The sequence below is a fragment of the Hyperolius riggenbachi genome, chromosome 6 (genome assembly GCF_040937935.1).
Source record: "Hyperolius riggenbachi isolate aHypRig1 chromosome 6, aHypRig1.pri, whole genome shotgun sequence".
Classification (NCBI taxonomy): domain Eukaryota; kingdom Metazoa; phylum Chordata; class Amphibia; order Anura; family Hyperoliidae; genus Hyperolius; species Hyperolius riggenbachi.
This window is the reverse complement of record NC_090651.1, coordinates 222,691,914-222,705,210: the sequence shown is the minus strand read 5'-3', so window position 1 is coordinate 222,705,210 and position 13,297 is coordinate 222,691,914. Positions and strand designations below refer to the sequence as shown.

At 47.8% G+C, this 13,297-nt stretch overlaps 1 protein-coding gene across 1 annotated transcript in view; it reads left to right on the top strand.

Moving 5' to 3' along the window:
* Positions 1-13,297, top strand: part of LOC137521337 (arylacetamide deacetylase-like 4) — a 36,972-nt gene that overhangs the window by 16,633 nt on the left and 7,042 nt on the right. The window lies entirely within an intron of this gene.

Below are 13,297 nucleotides of genomic sequence, written 5' to 3'. Positions count from 1 at the left end.
GATGAGACGTCAGTCTTTGATATCAGGTAGCAGAGGGACACAAGGAGTCCGTTCCTCATGTTAGAGGTCAGCAATATTATCTCCAGTGCAGAGAGCAATCTCTGCAGCATCATGGCAGTTTATCTCATAGGGCCTCAGAACTCTGCGGCAGATTTTCTCAATCAAGGGGACTGTGGCAATAGCTTGTGGCCACTCAATAAAATATATCCAGAGTGATCTGTGACCATTGGGTAGGTGGACCTGATGGCAACCTACATCAACTAAATGCCAGCTCGAGGAGATTTGCCCCCACATTCTAGGGCTCAGGGTGCTCTGGCAACACCTGAAATTTCTGAATGGTCTCTGTTTTTTTTCCTCCAACTCCACTTATCTTCAAAATTCTGAGGAGACTCCTCCTAGAACAAGTGGTACTCCTGGAAGTGGGTCCATTTTGGCCATGCCATCCATGAGTCCCTCTAATTTGGAGCCTGAAGTTGGAATATCCTATTCCTCTTCCAGTCAGACCAAACCCCCTGTCCCAGGACTCAATTTATCATCTGTCTCCTCAATCCCTTAATTTAATGGATTAAGAATTGTGGGAGGAAGCTTAGAGACCTGATAAACTCAGAATCATTGATAAACACACTGCTAAAAGCAGGGAAAACTACCACAAACTGGAAAATATTTTTTCTCAATTGCTCTGGTAAATAATTTTGATCCAATGGCTCCACAAGCACAACATATTCTTAGCTTCCTCTAGATTGGCCTAGAAAAACAATTGGCTCAACTCTCAAAGTGCAGGTTTCTGCTATCTCTGCTTTGATGGATCACTGCTGGGTCTCTCACCCTCTAATAGTGCAATTTATGAAGGCTGCCACCAAAAACAAGCATCCTAATTGCAACCTTTTTCCAAAGTGGGAACTGCGCAGGTTCTCAGTTGCCTAGCAAAACCACCTTTTGACCCAGTGGAAGACTGCAGGAGATGAGACTTATCCTTAAGAACTATGCCTCTAGTCGCTATCTCTTCAGACAGAAGAGTTTCCGAGCTCCAGGATCTAGGGGCTCATTCTTGACATTCTACTCAGTAGTTTTGAGACCACTACAGCACTTCACTTCCGGGCTTCCCTTTAATCAGGATCGGACAGTGCCATCTTTTATGGATACAAATTCCTCTGATCTGCATGTTCTAGATGTTGCAAGAACACTTAGAGCCTATGTGAATGTAACATGGGAGCTTCAGGAAATCAGAACAGCTCTTCATAATTCCATCAGGTCTGAGAAAGAGCCAGCTAACATCAAACTCAAAAGATCTCTTCATGGCTCAAATGAATCAACAAAGCCTTTTATTAAGGCTAGCCTATTATCAGGGTTTTTGACCTTGTCCCTCTGGGTGGCATCATAGTGCACTCTTCTCAGCTGTCCCCTGTGCCACCTTCGCTATCCGGGCAAAGATTCACCAGGCTGCCAACTGGTCCTCTGTCCATACTTTCATTGCCCATTTCAGAGTCAATCCAGCAGCCTCCGCTTCAGTTTAATTTAGAAAGAAAGTTATTTCTGAATCTGTTAAAGCCTTAATTGAAATTATGTTTGGTCAGCAAGTCTTGTCCCACCCTTACTTTTTTCTGCTAGTTAAATCCCATATGTATGCTGCCATGGAGGCATATGGAAAACGGAAGATTGTATACTCACCTAACGGTAATTTTCCTTTCCATGTGCATCCATGGCAGCATAGGGATTTCCATCCCTTTCCTTTTCTTGACTTTTTGCTGTTCTCCGGTTCGGCTAGTCAATGAGAATGCTGCTCGCTAGGGGTCACTTTCTTTTATAGCTAAGGTCCTGTTAATTGGTAGGGGTTGGGCTTAACCCATATGTATGCTGCCATGGATGCACATGGAAAGGAAAATTACCGTTAGGTGAGTATACAATTTTCCGTTATCCCTCACTCCAGTCTATACTGAACACGGCTGCTCGACTCATCCACCTCTCACCCCACTCCTCATCTGCTTCTCCTCTCTGTCAAGATCTTCATTGGCTGTCAGCTAACTAGAGAATTCATTTACAATGTTTAACCTCTTGAGGACTGCAGTGTTTACCCCCCCTGAAGACCAGTCCTTTTTTTACTGAAATGGCCACTGCAACTTTAAGGCCAAACTGCAGGGCCGCACAGCACAGCACAGGAGTGATTTCCCCCCCCCTTTTCCCCCCACTAACAGAGCTCTCTGTTGGTGGGGTCTGATCGCCTTCCCCCCCCCCCCCCGTTTTCTTTTTTCAAATAAATATTTATGTTATTTTTTTATATATATATATTTTTCAATATATACTTGTGCCCCGGGGGACAGCCGTGTTACACGGCTGTCCCCAGTACAGCGCTGCTGCTGATCGCAGCGCTATGCTATATGTAAAGATTTCGCTGTCTAACAGTCTCCAGAGCGGCTCCACCCCCCGAGCAGGAGATGCGCGCGCAGCCTGCGTGCAATCTCCTGCACAACAGAGCCCCAGGACTTGACGCCAATTGGCATTAGGCGGTCCTGGTTCTGCTGCAGCGGCCACGCCCGTTGGTGTGGGGCGGTCGGCAGTTAGTTAACCTGCAAAGCTCCCCACAATAAACAGTGGAAGCACTATACCATTATCACTATAATTTACATTGTTTATCATTTCTGTACTATGTACCATTGTCTACATTTTTTATGTATATTAACCACTTCCCGACCGCATAACGCACAGGGGCGGCCGGGAAGTGGAGCCCGCAAGGACCAGCTCACCCACAAAGGCGGCGGCCCTTGTAAGGGCATGGGCGGAGCAATCGCGTCATCCGTGATGCCATCCTCCCCCGGCGCCTGTCACCGCTCACCCGCCGCAACATCCCGCCGGCCATACGGAAGCGCCGGCGGGATGTTAACCCCGTGATCGCCGCATACAAAGTGAATAATACACTTTGTAATGTTTACAAAGTGTATTATACAGGCTGCCTCCTGCCCTGGTGGTCCCAATGTCCGAGGGACCACCAGGGCAGGCTGCAGCCACCCTATGTCGCACCCAAGCACACTGATTTCTCCCCCCCCTGCCCCAGATCGCCCACAGCACCCCTCAGACCCCCCCCCCCTGCCCACCCCCCAGACCCCTGTTTGCACCCAATCACCCCCCTAATCACCCATCAATCACTCCCTGTCACTATCTGTAAACGCTATTTTTTTTATCCCTCCCCCCTGCCCCCTCCTGATCACCCCCCCACCCCTCAGATTCTCCCCAGACCCCCCCCCCCTCCCTGTGTACTGTATGCATCTATCCCCCTGATCACCTGTCAATCACCTGTCAATCACCCATCAATCTCACCCCCTGTCACTGCCACCCATCAATCAGCCCCTAACCTGCCCCTTGCGGGCAATCTGATCACCCACCCACACCAATAGATCGCCCGCAGATCCGACGTCCGATCACCTCCCAAGTGCAGTGTTTACATCTGTTATATACCCTAAACACCCACTAATTACCCATCAGATCAGACCCTAATCTGCCCCTTGTGGGCACCCAATCACCAGCCTACACGCTCAGATTGCCCTCAGAACCCCCCTTATCAATTCGCCAGTGCATTAGTTACATCTGTTCTTCCCTGTAATAACCCACTGATCACCTGTCAATCACCTGTCAATCACCCATCAATCACCCCCTGTCACTGCCACCCATCAATCACCCCCTGGCACTGTCACCCATCAATCACCCCCTGTCACTGCCACTCATCAATCAGCCCCTAACCTGCCCCTTGCGGGCAATCTGATCACCCACCCACACCAATAGTTCGCCCGCAGATCCGACGTCAGATCACCTCCCAAGTGCAGTGTTTATATCTGTTCTCTACCCTAAACACCCACTAATTACCCATCAATAACCCCCTGTCACTGCTACCTATCAGATTAGACCCCTATCTGCCCCTAGGGCACTCAATCACCCGCCCACACCCTCAGAATGCCCTCAGGCCCCAGCCCTGATCACCTCGCCAGTGCATTGCTTGCATCTATTCCCCCCTCTAATCACACCTTGAGACACCCATCAATCACCTCCTGTCACCCCCTAGCACACCTACCCATCAGATCAGGCCCCAATTTGCCCCGTGTGGGCTCCTGATCAGGAGTAGTCTAGAAAACAAATGTCTCAAAATGACCTGTGATTAGGACGTTGGGCCCCTTAGCGCACCTAGGCTGCAAAAAAGTGTCACACATGTGGTATCGCCGTACTCAGGAGAAGTAGTTTAATGTGTTTTGGGGTGTATTTTTACACATACCCATGCTGGGTGGGAGAAATCTCTCTGTAAATGGACAATTGTGTGTAAAAAAAAAATCAAACAATTGTCATTTACAGAGATATTTCTCCCACCCAGCATGGGTATGTGTAAAAATACACCCCAAAACACATTATACTACTTCTCCTGAGTACGGTGGTACCACATATGTGGCACTTTTTTACACCCTAAGTACGCTAAGGGGCCCAAAGTCCAATGAGTACCTTTAGGATTTCACAGGTCATTTTGCGACATTTGGTTTCAAGACTACTCCTCACGGTTTAGGGCCCCTAAAATGCCAGGGCAGTATAGGAACCCCACAAATGACCCCATTCTAGAAAGAACACACCCAAACGTATTCCGTTAGGAGTATGGTGAGTTCATAGAAGATTTTATTTTTTGTCACAAGTTAGCGGAAAATGACACTTTGTGAAAAAAAACAATTAAAATCAATTTCCGCTAACTTGTGACAAAAAAATAAAAACTTCTATGAACTCACCATACTCCTAACGGAATACCTTGGGGTGTCTTCTTTCTAAAATGGGGTCATTAGTGGGGTTCCTATACTGCCCTGGCATTTTAGGGGCCCTAAACCGTGAGGAGTAGTCTTGAAACAAAAATGACCTGTGAAATCCTAAAGGTACTCATTGGACTTTGGGCCCCTTAGCGCAGTTAGGCTGCAAAAAAGTGCCAATCATGTGGTATCGCCGTACTTGGGAAAAGTAGTGTAATGTGTTTTGGGGTGTATTTTTACACATACCCATGCTGGGTGGGAGAAATACCTCTGTAAATGACAATCTTTTGATTTTTTTTGCACACAATTGTCCATTTACAGAGTTATTTCTCCCACCCAGCATGGGTATGTGTAAAAATACACCCCAAAACACATTGTACTACTTCTCCCGAGTACGGCGATACCACATGTGTGGCACTTTTTTGCACCCTAACTGCGCTAAAGGGCCCAAAGTCCAATGAGTACCTTTAGGATTTCACAGGTCATTTTGAGAAATTTTGTTTCAAGACTACTCCTCACGGTTTAGGGCCCCTAAAATGCCAGGACAGTATAGGAAACCCACAAATGACTCCATTTTAGAAAGAAGACACCCCAAGGTATTCTGTTAGTAGTACGGTGAGTTCATAGAAGATTTTATTTTTTGTTACAAGTGCAAAAGTCCAATGAGCACCTTTAGGCTTTACAGGGGTGCTTACAAATTAGCACCCCCCAAAATGTGAGGACAGTAAACACACCCCACAAATGACCCCATTTTGGAAAGTAGACACTTCAAGGTATTCAGAGAGGGGCATGATGAGTCCGTGGCAGATTTCATTTTTTTTTGTCGCAAGTTAGAAGAAATGGAAACTTTTTTTTTTTTTTGTCATAAAGTGTCATTTACCGCTTACTTGTGACAAACATTAATATCTTCTATGAACTCACTATGCCTCTCAGTGAATACTTTGGGATGTCTTCTTTCCAAAATGGGGTCATTTGGGGGGTATTTATACTATCCTGGAATTCTAGCCCCTCATGAAACATGTCAGGGGGTCAGAAAAGTCAGAGATGCTTGAAAATGGGAAAATTCACTTTTTGCACCATAGTTTGTAAACGCTATAACTTTTACCCAAACCAATAAATATACACTGAATGGGGTTTTTTTTTTAATCAAAAACATGTTTGTGCAAACAAAGGAAAGCGAGATTCCAGCACTCGACAGAAGATGCAACAGGAGGCTGGGCTGGGCTATACTGTATTGCAACTGTGTGGATGCAAGACCCTCTTGGCTGCGTGCTCCGGCAGGAAGGAAGCAATATACTTGTAAGCGTAGAGAGAGAAGGCAAGGCCAGCACTGCAGTCAGGGTTCTTTTATTATTGAAAACTTTAAACACTCACAGTTGTGTAATAGCCAGGTGTCAGGGCAGGTAGAGTGGGCGCCAGGTCTGAAGTTCCCTGCGGACGACCGTTTCGCGCAGTATGCGCTTGTTCACCGCTGAGGGGAAGTTGGGGCGGGCTGCCTCGACGCGGGTTAATATCCGCGTCACGGCGGCACTTCCGCCTTCGTCAGCCAGCCACGCCCCCGTTGCTAAGTCACACCATGACGCTCACTCGTCCTGCAAACAGGACGGGAGACGTCCATATTTCCGGCAACAGTGCGTACGCCCACAGGCACGCCCAGCCACGTTACCCAGTGCACAGCCAACCAGCCCAGGGGTGCGCACCATATGACTGCTGTTAGTGAACAGCAGGACATGTGCGCATACTGAGAAAGTGCATACTATATTAGAGGCACGTAAATAGGCAGCATAGCCCAGGGCTGAAAGAGGCAGGCAGTGGAGGCAGGGACAGGAGCACCCGCAGGCGCAACACAGATTGTCGGAGTGGCAAGACATAAAAGAAAATACCAAAGGGTATATATACAGTAAGGAACATAAAAAGAGGAGGGAGAGGAGTAGGGAGGGAAACAGGACGGTGGTACAATAGACCGCAAACCAACCGCAGAGAAGACGAGAACGTGCATGGAGGCAGAGTCATGCGCACACGCGCGGCACGGAGTGTAACTCCCGGCCGCGCGGGTACACAGACAGAGCAACAGAATGCAAGAGGAAGGGAGAGAGAAGAGAGCCAGCAAGAAACAGCAGAGGGCAGAACCAAGGAGCAAAGTCCCGCAAGTGTGTCAAGGTTAGGGCATAGAAGGGGGGTCAACAGCACAGTATCATTTGAGCTTATTCTTCTAGAAAGCAGGCTAATTCATTTTTGTCATTCAATCCAAGAGGGCCAAGGGCATTGGTTTGTATGATCCACCGAGCTTCGTGTTGTAATAAGGTTCGCTCCCTGTCTCCACCTCGGTGTGCAAAGGATATGTTCTCCAAGGCAAAGAATCTAAGGCAGTGAGCATTTCTCCTATGGCACTGAGCCATGTGTGTTACTAGTCTAGTAGACTTATCCTTGGATTTAAGTGAACGGAGATGCTCCTTGATTCTTGTCTGCATTTCCCGAGTAGTTTGGCCGATGTAATATCTGTTACAGGGGCATAGCAGGCAGTACACCACAAATTTAGTCCTGCACGATAATACATCTTTGATTTTAACGGGGGTCCCTCCCAACGTCGGCATTCCGTGTTTCAAAATTTGATCACAGATGCCGCACGTCCCACAGCGGTAATTGCCTGGCTGTTTAAGAGTGCTCAGCCAATTGTACGAATTAGGTTTCCTATATTCGCTACTAGTCAATATGTCACCCAAAGTGGGGGCCCTCCTAAAAGTCACCAAAGGGGGTCCAGTGGTCGCCTCTGTTAAATGAGGGTCTCCCTGTAGGACATGCCAGTTCTTGCAGATGATTCCTTTGATGGTGGTGGCCATGGGTGAATAGTCAAAGGCAAACACTTGTCTGGTGGTAGTATTGGGACCCTCTTTGTGTGGAGAGTGTTGACGTCGCCTCTTAATCAAATCGCTTCTGGGTCTAGAGAGGGCCCTGTTTTTTGCCTCTTCCAATAGTGTCGGATCATAGCCTCGATGCTGCAAACGTACCTTCAGCTCCTCTGCCTGCTCCAAATATTGAGAGACCTCACTGTTATTTCTGCGGAGGCGTAAGAACTGCCCGTAGGGTATGGACTTCATTACTCAAGGGGGGTGAAAACTCTTTCTATGCAGTATTGAATTGGTAGCTGTACTCTTGCGGTAGCCTCTGGTTACTAATTTATCGTGCTGAACGACAAGTTCCAGGTCAAGGAAACTGATGTGGCATGAGTCAATCTCTGCCGTGAACCTCATATTGATTTGGTTGTCGTTCAGATAGTCGATAAAGAGGGAGAAGTCCTGCTCGGTACTCGACCAGAACACCAGGACGTCATCCACGTACCTCGACCATCTCCGCAAGCACCTGACTAAGAAAATGGGGGAACAGTTATTACCGAAACACCCGAGATTCCCAGTATGGTACATGTTACCAAAAATACACAAATCCAGGACCAGACCACCGGGACGTCCGATAGTCTCCGGTATCGGGTCGATTACCGAGAGACTGTCAAAGTACCTCGACCATCTCCTCAGGCCGCTGCTGTCACTGGTGCCGTCGCACCTTGCTGACACCATCGACGTCCTCGATGGCGTCGATGACCTCGACTGGTGCGGGGGCGACAGGTTGGCCACAATCGATGTGGTCAGCTTGTATAGCAGGATACCACACGAAGACGGCATCGCGGCGGTCGAATCGTTCCTCAAGCGTGGTACACGCTCAGATGAGCATTGTGACTACATCTGCGACTGCCTACGATTTGTGCTTACCCACAACTCTTTCTTATTTAGGGAGAGGTGGTACCAGCAAGTGTCGGGCACCGCCATGGGAACGGCGGTGGCCTGCACGTACGCGAATCTCTTCCTGGCTCGCTGGGAGGAGATTTGCGTGCATGGCGACGCCAATCCGTACCATGGGTGCTTGCGGAGATGGTCGAGGTACGTGGATGACGTCCTGGTGTTCTGGTCGAGTACCGAGCAGGACTTCTCCCTCTTTATCGACTATCTGAACGACAACCAAATCAATATGAGGTTCACGGCAGAGATTGACTCATGCCACATCAGTTTCCTTGACCTGGAACTTGTCGTTCAGCACGATAAATTAGTAACCAGAGGCTACCGCAAGAGTACAGCTACCAATTCAATACTGCATAGAAAGAGTTTTCACCCCCCTTGGGTAATGAAGTCCATACCCTACGGGCAGTTCTTACGCCTCCGCAGAAATAACAGTGAGGTCTCTCAATATTTGGAGCAGGCAGAGGAGCTGAAGGTACGTTTGCAGCATCGAGGCTATGATCCGACACTATTGGAAGAGGCAAAAAACAGGGCCCTCTCTAGACCCAGAAGCGATTTGATTAAGAGGCGACGTCAACACTCTCCACACAAAGAGGGTCCCAATACTACCACCAGACAAGTGTTTGCCTTTGACTATTCACCCATGGCCACCACCATCAAAGGAATCATCTGCAAGAACTGGCATGTCCTACAGGGAGACCCTCATTTAACAGAGGCGACCACTGGACCCCCTTTGGTGACTTTTAGGAGGGCCCCCACTTTGGGTGACATATTGACTAGTAGCGAATATAGGAAACCTAATTCGTACAATTGGCTGAGCACTCTTAAACAGCCAGGCAATTACCGCTGTGGGACGTGCGGCATCTGTGATCAAATTTTGAAACACGGAATGCCGACGTTGGGAGGGACCCCCGTTAAAATCAAAGATGTATTATCGTGCAGGACTAAATTTGTGGTGTACTGCCTGCTATGCCCCTGTAACAGATATTACATCGGCCAAACTACTCGGGAAATGCAGACAAGAATCAAGGAGCATCTCCGTTCACTTAAATCCAAGGATAAGTCTACTAGACTAGTAACACACATGGCTCAGTGCCATAGGAGAAATGCTCACTGCCTTAGATTCTTTGCCTTGGAGAACATATCCTTTGCACACCGAGGTGGAGACAGGGAGCGAACCTTATTACAACACGAAGCTCGGTGGATCATACAAACCAATGCCCTTGGCCCTCTTGGATTGAATGACAAAAATGAATTAGCCTGCTTTCTAGAAGAATAAGCTCAAATGATACTGTGCTGTTGACCCCCCTTCTATGCCCTAACCTTGACACACTTGCGGGACTTTGCTCCTTGGTTCTGCCCTCTGCTGTTTCTTGCTGGCTCTCTTCTCTCTCCCTTCCTCTTGCATTCTGTTGCTCTGTCTGTGTACCCGCGCGGCCGGGAGTTACACTCCGTGCCGCGCGTGTGCGCATGACTCTGCCTCCATGCACGTTCTCGTCTTCTCTGCGGTTGGTTTGCGGTCTATTGTACCACCGTCCTGTTTCCCTCCCTACTCCTCTCCCTCCTCTTTTTATGTTCCTTACTGTATATATACCCTTTGGTATTTGCTTTTATGTCTTGCCACTCCGACAATCTGTGTTGCGCCTGCGGGTGCTCCTGTCCCTGCCTCCACTGCCTGCCTCTTTCAGCCCTGGGCTATGCTGCCTAATTACGTGCCTCTAATATAGTATGCACTTTCTCAGTATGCGCACATGTCCTGCTGTTCACTAACAGCAGTCATATGGTGCGCACCCCTGGGCTGGTTGGCTGTGCACTGGGTAACGTGGCTGGGCGTGCCTGTGGGCGTACGCACTGTTGCCGGAAATATGGACGTCTCCCGTCCTGTTTGCAGGACGAGTGAGCGTCATGGTGTGACTTAGCAACGGGGGCGTGGCTGGCTGACGAAGGCGGAAGTGCCGCCGTGACGCGGATATTAACCCGCGTCGAGGCAGCCCGCCCCAACTTCCCCTCAGCGGTGAACAAGCGCATACTGCGCGAAACGGTCGTCCGCAGGGAACTTCAGACCTGGCGCCCACTCTACCTGCCCTGACACCTGGCTATTACACAACTGTGAGTGTTTAAAGTTTTCAATAATAAAAGAACCCTGACTGCAGTGCTGGCCTTGCCTTCTCTCTCTACGCTTTCAAAAACATGTTTGTCCACATTTTTCGCGCTGCATGTATACAGACATTTTACTTTATTTGAAAAATGTCAGCACAGAAAGTTAAAAAAATCATTTTTTTGCCAAAATTCATGTCTTTTTTGATGAATATAATAAAAAGTAAAAATCGCAGGAGCAATCAAATAGCACTAAAAGAAAGCTTTATTAGTGACAAGAAAAGGAGCCAAAATTCATTTAGGTGGTAGGTTGTATGAGCGAGCAATAAACCGTGAAAGCTGCAGTGGTCTGAATGGAAAAAAAGTGGCCGGTCCTTAAGGGGGGTAAAGCCCACGGTCCTCAAGTGGTTAATGTCAGTGCATTGCAAATGTATTCACCACCACCCCCCTTCTTGTTTTTGTACCTACTTTATTACATTCCAACCTGTAATTTTATTGTTTCTTAATCTCAATTTATGTGATGAACCCATACAAAATGGTCTAAGTTGATGAAGTGAAATGAGAAAAACATATATAAAAACAAAATAGAAAACACAATAATAAACTGAAAATCTGCGTGTGCATAAGTATTCACCCCTGAAGCCCCTAAAAAGTCCTGGTGCAGCCAGTTACCTTCAAGAGTCACATAATTAGTGAAATGAAGTCCATCTGTGTGCAATCTAAGTGTCGCATGATCTGTAAGTATAAGTAAACCTTTTCAGAAAGGCCCCAGAGCCTTAAACACTTAACCACTTCAGGATTCAGCCTTTACCCCCCCTTAAGGACCAGCACTGATTTCTAAGATCTGTGCTGGGTGGGCTCTACAGCCCCCAGCACAGATCAAATAGCAGGCAGAGCGACCAGATCGCCCCTCTTTTTTCCCCACTAGGGGGATGATGTGCTGGGGGGGGGTCTGATTGCTCCTGCCTGCGTGTGGCTGGCGGGGGCACCTCAAAGCCCCCTCCACCGCAGGATTCCACCTCTCCCTCTCCTCCCTCCCTGCCCCGGAGATCGGAGGCTGCACAGGAACGGATCTGTCCTGTGCAGCCTCTAACAGGCTCCTGCCTGTCATGTGACAGCGATCCCCGGCCGCTGATTGGCCGGGGATTGCTGATCTAGTACAACGCTGCTACTGTTAGCAGCGTTGTAAAAATGTAAACAAAGCGGCTGTTTCCTGATTAATTAGCCTGCAGCCGGCGACGCAGATGTGCGTCGCTGGTCCTGCAGCTACCACTTTGCCAACGGGCGTTATGAGTGCGCGGTCGGCAAGTGGTTAAAAGTCAGGGTTGGGTTATAAAAAAATATCAAAAACTTTCAATATCCCCCAGAGCACCATTAAATCCATCATCTTTAGATAGGAAGAACATGGTACTACAACAAACCTGCCAAGAGAGGGCCACCCATCAATACTCACAGACCAGGCAAGGAGGGCATTAATCAGACATGCAGCATTGAACCAAAGGTAACCCTACAAGAGTTGCAGAGTTCCAATGCACACCAAAGACTGGAGTATCTATCCATAGGACCACAATAAGCCATGCACTCCATAGAGCTGGTCTTTTGGGAAGAGTGGCCAGAGAAAAGCCATTGCTTAGCATTAAAAATAAGAAGGCACATTTTGAGTTTGCCAAAAGGCATGTGGGCAGCGCCCCTAATGTTTGAAGGAAGATGCTCTGGTCAGATGAGACTAAAATTGAAATTTTTGTCCACCAAGGAAAAAGCTATGTCTGGCACAAAACCTAACACATCCCATCACCCCAAGAACACCATCACTACAGCGAAACATTGTGGTGGCAGCATCCTGCTGTGGGGAAGCTTTTTGGCAGCAGGGACTGGGAAACTGGTTTGAGTCGAGGGAAAGATGGATGGTGTTAAATACAGGGATATTCTTGAGAAAAATGTGTCAGTCTGCCAGTGACTTGAAACTGGGATTGTGGTTCACCTTCTAGCAGGACAATGACCTGAAGCATACTGCTAAAGCAGCACTCAATTGTTTTTAGGGGGGAGGGGGGGGGGGGGGAGCAGTTATGCACGCTGAGGTTTTTAGTTGTTTTGTCCTATTTGTTGTTTGCTTCACAATAATCCAACTATGCTATAGATTTGTTCTGTCGAATGAAATGGTGCAAACTCTCAATCATAATCCAGTTAGTGAGGCAACAAAACATGAAATAATGCCAAGGGGGTGAACACTTTTGCAAGGCGCTGTATCTTTATGTACTGTTTGTTTTTTACACTGTACAGTGCAGTGCCATGGAAAATGATGTTGTTATATAAATCAATAATAATAACTAAAAGGATGTAATAACTACAGCCAAAACTTTCCTCTGCCACATTATTCCAAAGGAGCCAAGTTACCAGCGAATGCATAGCGTGCGCGCTGAGATTTTAACTTGCGCTGCTTAATTTAAGCTACGCTGCTTTATCAGCTTAATGAATCAACCCCCATGTATGGTGAATATCCAGCTTTTGACACTGTGGCCATCTTTCCCAACCAGTGTGCAGAATTCCATGTATGCCAGGTGCCAGGGCTCTTCTTCAGTACCACCCCCTGTATAACTGGAAATAGGAATTGCATATTATTTTACTTTATTTGTATTTATTTTG